The 7,800-nt window shown below is 46.6% G+C and overlaps 1 pseudogene; it reads right to left on the bottom strand.

The window, feature by feature from the left end:
* Positions 1-661: 661 nt before the first annotated feature.
* LOC101029103 (ubiquitin-conjugating enzyme E2 G1 pseudogene) lies at positions 662-1,351 on the bottom strand (annotated as a pseudogene).
* Between the last annotated feature and the right edge of the window lie 6,449 nt (positions 1,352-7,800).

The following is a 7,800-nucleotide window of genomic DNA, read 5'->3' as shown; positions in this document are numbered from 1 at the left end:
GGGAAATTTCTAGTAAGCTGAATTAAGAACCATCTGTTTTTAGTTCTCGGGGGTAATGACTGGGATCAAGAGCTCGTAACAGCCATTAAATGTTATTGCTATATTCAATCCAAGAGGTGGGTGCAACCAGAAGGACAAAGCACCTAGTGATGACGCCTTCAAAGTCATCATTAAAAAATCAAGTAATTGCTCATTAAGTATTTCAGTATTTGAACTAAATGATTTGAGAACATTCTGGTAGACAGAAGAGATAAAAGCAAAGGGGAGTGTGTCAAAACAAAGAAGATACAAAAGTTTAGTAAGTGAAAAGAGTTAAGCCTCAGTGGTTTAAGGGAAATTAAATGGAAACTTTTAATCTTGATTGATTTTCATCTGACATGCTTAAAGGAGTCCTTTTAAACTGATAAGAAACAATGAATAGGAAAGAAAACCTGCTAAAATCTTTTAGAATGTACACGATTCTTATTCTACTACAAGAAAGCATTATTTGGTACAAGGTGTATCTGTGGATGTGCATGAACAGTATATATATATATATATTACCCGGATCATGGTGTGCTACATGCAGGTCTTTACAATTCTTCCTGAGGGTTAAAACAGTTCATTAGAATTCAAAATGCGTAATCATCTGTGAGTTGTCAGTACTGATAACTGGCATGTTTTATTGCTGCCCAGTTCCAGCCAATGTTTGCCAACTTGTACAACAGAAGTCCAGCAATAGGTGGGTAGAGTGCAGGAAAAACAGTGCCATGTTTCTCAGTTGGAGACCCTGAAATAAGTGAAGTTACTAGCTGCTAAATAAATGTCACTCCAAAGCAGTCTCTTGGCTTTTTCTTACACAGTGGGCAACTTTTCTTTTAAATTCTACATTTGTATCTTTCCTCCATTCTTTTGCAGCATCAGCATTAGCAGGTGAGTCTCCACTAGGATCTGCCAGCATAGAAATGCCACTAATCACGATGGTTTCCACAGTGTGCCTAGGGAGCCAGCGTTCTTCTGGCTTTTCATAACCATCCTTATCTTCCCCAGGCTCATGAAGAATAGAAATGCACACATCACCATTTTTATCAACATTTGGGTGCCAGATTTCTGTAATGAATTTCATTTTAGGAGGCCGGAGGGGAGAATCTTTTGGGAAAGTGAGATGAGCCTTAAAAACACCACCTTCATACAGTGTATCTGGAGGGCCAATTAACAAGGACTTCCCATCAGTAGCGATTATTGTCATCTATTACACCTGCAGAAAAGCCTTTACTGAATTTTTCTCGAGTTCTGCCAGCTGTCTTCGCAGTAGCAGTGCCGACTGCAGCTCCGTCATCCTCCCGCTGAGGGCCCAGGCTGGCGCCGGGGCTTCCGAAGCTCTGGGGACAGGATCTGGGGGCGGCTGGAGCGGGGTGTGCTGAGGAACCCGGGCCCCGCGACCCGAGCGCCGGAGCCGAAGGAGGCCAGGCTAAGCCGGCGGGAGCGGCGCCTCACTTCAGCTCCAGCACCTCCTTCTTAACCATCACAACCAAGAGCTCTTTTTAATAAAGTCCTACTTAATTTTCGTTTATTAATGAAGCTACTTGAAAGCAGGAGAAATATCAGCAAAAAGCGTTGGTGTGTTTCTACCTGGGACAGCCTTTTTGAGAGCCTCAGAATGACAACTCGTGGCCTGGCTTCCTTAAGAAACTACTGGTGTGAAATCAGAGGGAATTCTGACCTCACTTTGGGTGCGTATACTGAGTAAACAGAAATTTCTTTCTTGTATGAAGAGTAAAGTTATGGCTCTGAGCACAGAAATCTCTTCTAGGTGCCAGAAATGTCTTTTTCAAAGGGGTTGGTGTTAAAAGCGTTCTGGCTGTGTCTCTGTGACCTGTCCAGGGTCACCCCGGTTCTCTAGGTCTCAGTGTTCCCTTCTGTAAAGACAAGGCTTGGAGCTCTTCCCTTGGGATGGGGGAAGGGAACACATGGAGACCCCCTAGGAGGGCAGTGAGCCTCTCGTGGAGTCTGCTTCTAGGGGAGCAAAGCTGCTTCCGGTTGCCTCCTGGGTCGGGGCAGCTTGCCCTCTGTGTGATGATGGTGACATCTCTTGGTCAGGACTGGGATAGGTTGAGTTTGGCTCCCAGGGAAAGTTGTTCAGAGGCTGAGCTGGGTCTCAGAGTGCGGCCTGACCACAAAGAGCAGGGTGTGTCTGCAGCTGCTGCACCCCGACTGGGCCCGGGCCTTCCTCCTGGGCCCTGTACTCGGCTGGGGAGCATGGCAGCAGCACCCGCGGCTCCCCTGCCTCTCCCCAGCACCTCCTGGCACAAGTGCTGGGACCCTGGTTCTGCTAGCTAGGTCCATTGGACCCTAGGAGGGTCTAGTTTTGACTCCTGGCTTTTTTTTTTTTTTTTTTTTTTAAGATGTAGAAAACATTTTTAAGAAATAAAAACCTTTCTCTGCCCTGGTTATACTGACCAGCAAAAAATTCTTCCTGCCCCGTGTTATGCTTTAAGTCAAACCTCTCTGAACTCACAGCAGTATGGCCTGAGCTTTGACTTTTTTCATTGACATTTGAATTTAAATCACAGAGATAGTATATGCTTATTGTGTTCAAACAACACAGAAGAATATAGAGAATCTGGAACAAGTTCTGCTGTCACCTCCACCCCTCTCCTCCCTACTCTCTTCCCTTCTGTTTCTGGCCAGCTTATCAGGAGACATTGCTTTGACAGACCACAGTGTGCGGTCTGGGTTGGAGGGCTGAGCCAACGACAGGAGGAGCGTCACCTCAGAGACTCAGCAGCAGGCAAAGCAGAATAACTGCAGAAGAGACGGGTTTGTGGTGACCTCCCCGGCTAGGGCAGCAGGCACCAGCCAGGACCGGGCCTCTGCCGTCCGCACGTTGGCAGCACTGCCCAGCTGCCCTTCAGCTCCTGTGGGCTTTCTCTTTGGGGTCTCAAAGGGAAGAAGGCGTCCTCGGCTCAGTCATGGCAAAGCCCATGACTACACATGGAAACCTCGGTGGATCAGTCTCGGGAGGGAAGCTGCATGACCCTGTGCAGGGGCCACTTTAGCAGGAAAGAGCAGGGGGGAAACATAAGCCGAAAGGCAGGGACGTGTGAGCCGTCAGGTAGGTGGCTGCTGTCAGCGAGTCCATTCCAGGGTCTCCTAGGGGCTGCCAGCGCTTTGGGCTATGGGAGGATCACTCAGAGGGGCCCCATCTCAGGTCTCTTGTCCCCTCCCCACCCCCGCCTGAGTTGAATGTGGACTTGCAGAGCTGTGGTATACGGGAAATACTGCATCAGGGAGCGGGTGTCACTCCCTTGCCTCTGGACCGACCCATCTGGGCTTCCCTGGTCTGCAGCGTCCATTTCACTTCTTGAGGGAGCACTGACAGTGTGCCAAGCTCTCTTCTGAGTGCTCGGAATACAGGTTATTGAATCAGACATGGGCCTTGCCCCCTCGAGATGCTGACAGCCGTCTAGTGGTGCTGTTGCTAGCCGGGTAGGCTATCACCTTCACTCTCAACAGCAGAGGGCAGCGCGGCCTCTGCAGGGAGTGTGGAGTGTGCACTTTGTTTAGTGATGGGCTCCTGGCAAAACAGAGTCCTTTATGTCGTTGTCCCCCGCTCCCCCAATCCTTCACCATGCCCTCCCTATCCCTGGGCTTTTCGGCTTCCTGGTGATTCAGGAGATCCTCATTGATTTTGAGCACAGGTAGCTTTTCCCCTCTGAATGGCCCTTCGAAAGGTAATCCCGACAGACCCCCTCCCCAGCCCCTTACAAGAGCTGTGGCTCTAATACACAATCAAATGCCAGTTACCCATTGGCAGAACATCTGTCTGGGGAATTAGCTTTTGTCGTTGTGTTGTTTCAACCGACTTCTGAGATCCTTTCTCTCCAACGTGGTTGGGAGTTATTAGAGAAGTGGAACTCATCTTGCAAGTGCCAACGCTGACGGCAAGAAGGAGAGAAGCAGAATAGTGAAGTGGAAAGAGTTGGAGCCAGGAGCCCGAGGACTTGTGCCCTAGTCTTGATTCTGACATGAGCTGGCTCTCAGGCTTTTGTCATGGGTATCATTCCCATCGCCTGTGCGCCTGAGGCTGTAAACCAGCCTGTATTATTTGTGGGAGCACGGGGTGTATTTTAAGTACAGTATAAGCAATGCATGGGAGCTCAAAGGAACTTAGTGGCTGCTCTCAAGGAGGCAAGGAATAGGATACAGTAGGGGAAGAAACAGCAGTTCTTTGGGTCTAATTCTGCTGCATGAGAGGAGCAGTTTGTATCACGGAGTGGGGTAACTTGTGGCTGCAAGGAGCGAGGAGAAAATGTAGGCTGAGGGGTAGATTGTTTAAATGGATGAATTCTTGGACTGTGCACTCAGCTTTAGCAGGGCTTTATCTGTGGGACCGCTGTGAGGCCTGGCTTGTGGATAGGTCCTGTAGACATTTGTGATTTGCTTATACAAGGTCACCCAGAGATACTTTAGGTTTAGAGGCAATATTTTGAATTCCCAAAATATAAGGGTAGTATATATTTAAATTTAAACTTCAAAACCTCTGTTGAGTCCTAAATATTGATTAATCGTCCCACCTCAGCCTCTCAAGTAGCTGGAACTATGCAAGTAGTGTGTGACACCATGCCTGGCTAGTTTTTAAAAAAGTTTTTTGTAAAGATAGGGTTTTGCTATGTTGCCCAGGCTGGTCTTGAGCCTCAAGCAATCCTCCTGTGTCAGTCTCCCAAGGTGCTGCATTGCTCCTAGAGAGTCCCAAATTTGTGTATCTGTGTGAGGGGTTTCTTAGTTCCAACAACCCGTAGGCAAGGCCAAAGGTTTCTGTCACTGTTTCCTGTGTGGGCATTCAGAGCCACGTTTCTTAAAGCAGCCCCATCCTACGACACCCTTCCACCTTCCAGGTGGCTCCAGCAGCCACTTAGGCTTCGTTCTCCAGAGGTCTGTCCCCTTGGCATTCCAACTCCTGGGGGTTTCCATTACCCTCCTGTGAGCTCAGCTGTGCATTAAAATTATGTTTTATAAGTTGTACCCAACGTTTCCCAGGCATTTTGTTGCAGAAATTCAGGTTATCTTGTCTACCTTGGTGCCTGAAGAGAAGCCTCATGAGCATCAGCAGCATCTGAACTTTTACAAAGGAATCTGAGCCAGGAGAGTCAAATAGTAGGATCTGCCAGAGCTACACACGCAGTGTAAGGATACTCAAGTCTCCAGATGGCTCAGTTTGTGGAAATAGTTTCTAATAAACCGAAGGATCCCACTTTGTATCTATTTTGTTGTTGTTGTTTGTTTCTCATCCTTTTCTTTGTTTCTCATTGAGAATAGCTTCAAATGTCTGAGCAAGTTTCCATCATGCGTCGGGGAAGGTAACATTCTTTGGGGTGGGAACTTTTCGGCAGTCAGGAGAAGGAGCTTAGCTTGGTTGATCCTGGTCATTGCAAGTGACAGACAAAGCCCCTTGGACTTCCCCCGTCATCTCAGGCTGGATGCTGGTGAGCTGATTCAGCACTGAGCACAGGAAGTCCTGTTTCATTGACCAACCAGCTCTCTTGGCCCATGGGCCATCTGTCCATTAATATGGGGTGTCACCACTGATGGCGATTAAAAACCCTCATCCTACTCGAAGCCTTAACATCTATTGTATCTTGGTGGCCAAGTAGGAATAAGCAGCAAAATTAATTTGATTGCTCCTTCTTTCTTTATTCTGGTCCTCCCTGTCTTCACTTTATTCATGTAAGTAAAGCAAGGAAAAAAAAATGGCAGCCAAGGAGTTTGAGACTAAGGTAGATTCAGAAACAGCATCTTTGGAACAGCTACCATCTCCCAGGTATGGTTTGCGGATATACCGCAGGCAGTTTTTTCTTAAAAGGATGGGACACACCGTTTGATGTCCAATTATTGAGAGGAAGATCAAACCCTGCAGAGTTCAGATTTCCCTTAATAATGGCTGTTTTACTCTGACATGCCTAAAATTAACGTATGTCACATTAAAATTTACGTATTATACATATTCATGTAAGTTTAAGAAAGGATATCATGAAGCAAGGAAATTGAAACACACTTCGGCAATAGAAGTTAAAGAAACATGCATGAACTAAACCTCTATAGTTTTCCTACAAGCTCTAGGCAATTCACTGCTACGTAAACAATTAAGTTAGAAGCTGGGGGTTGTTGAGCTTCACTTGAAAATCGTGGAGTTGTTGTCCATTCCGCTCCTCAGCCCTGTACCCTTATCCCTCACCTTGACTCCTACTGTTTCCCTTTGTTTAGTTTCTGACACTGGCTTCTTGGCTTCAGCCATTCTCAACAGAGGGACCAGCACGAGAAAAGTCGGTTGAGCTTCCCCATGGGGTTACATCTCCTTCACCTCCCAGGAGACATCCTCCCTATTTTAATGTAGCTGCCTTTGGGAAGTCAGCTTTCTCTTCCATGTTCAGATACAGTTCTCCCTCCTCCAGGATCCAGGAATTTCCCCCCAACTATCTCTCCATTTCATGAATGGCATCGTATTTATCGTAACAACTCATTTTACTCAGGGAGCAGAGGACAGTTGTAGCCTCTATCAACACTGTTCTCTGCAGACAAGCCTGTCATTTGGGGAGGGACACAGTGGATGGGGCTAGCACATGGGGAGTCAGCTGAGTCTAATACTCTCTGGAAACCAATGGGCGATGGATGCCACTGCCAACTTTTTCCCCCACATTGAGGTGGCTCATTCTTGTACACAACAGACCATGCCTCACTTCACTCATTTCACCTCCATCTCTTCTGTCTTGTGGTCCTAAATTTAATTCACAGAAGGGAGGGACCTCTTCATCTTTTATATCCCTTTTGACATGCAACACAGGGCTGGTTTTTCCGGAGGTTGCCAACCAAATTCCTATGGCGTGAATGAATAAATGGGTGCTTCTCATTATTAGATCAGTCTCCAGCCCTCAATTTCCTGTTGCCATCTCAGAATTCATCGTTCTCCCATCATCTCTAGTCTGAAATGTCTAAAATCTTCCTCTTCTATTTTCTCCTTCAAATCTGTTCCCCTTTAACCTTCTCATATCTCTTAATGATACAGTTTAATACTCAGCAGAAACCTCAATCATCTTGGAATTCTTCTCTTCTTGGTCCCTAAAAATCACCAAAATCCACTGAGTTAGGTATTTCCTTTTCATTTGCATAGCTGCAATCCGGGTTTCGTCAACAACATAAGTTTAGGCCCTGGACTTCTCTAAGTGTCTTCTTCTTCATTGCCTTGAACAATAAAGCTGGGCTAATCTTCCTAAAACATTGTTTTCTTCAAGTAAATGAACTGCATTTAAAAAATAAACATCCGTGGCTCCTAACTAGTGAAATATGATTCAGAGGTGTCAGCCTACACTCAAGGCACACCCTGCCCCTGCAACTGACTTCAGCTGACTTTCAGGCCTTCCTCTTTCCACAGGTGCTTTGCAACGTTTCTGTCCGATTGGACTGGGTTGCTCACAGGCTCTCCAAGCAGGCCTCTGGCCTTTGTTCATCCTGCCACATGGCCCTCTTTATTTGGTCCTTCCAAATTCTGCCCATTCTTCAAGGCTCAGTCAAGGGTGAGTCCCATTTCTTTGGCACCTTTGCCAGCCACTTGCAAAGACCACAGGCTATTTACCCTTGAAGTTCTTGAAATTTCAACTTCAGGGCTGCCCACCTCCAAGCTTTGGACCTTATCTTACATTTGTAATTACATATATATATATATATATGAGATATATTTTAAAGAGGTTCTTTCAATATTATGAACTTCAACCCCACATAAACTGGCACCCACCCTTCTGATCATCTGCAGCTTTCAGCTGCAGT

Source organism: Saimiri boliviensis, chromosome 12 (assembly GCF_048565385.1).
Source record: "Saimiri boliviensis isolate mSaiBol1 chromosome 12, mSaiBol1.pri, whole genome shotgun sequence".
NCBI classification, from domain to species: Eukaryota; Metazoa; Chordata; class Mammalia; order Primates; family Cebidae; genus Saimiri; species Saimiri boliviensis.
The sequence above is the reverse complement of the archived record's forward strand: the minus strand, read 5'-3'. Positions and strand labels throughout refer to the sequence as shown.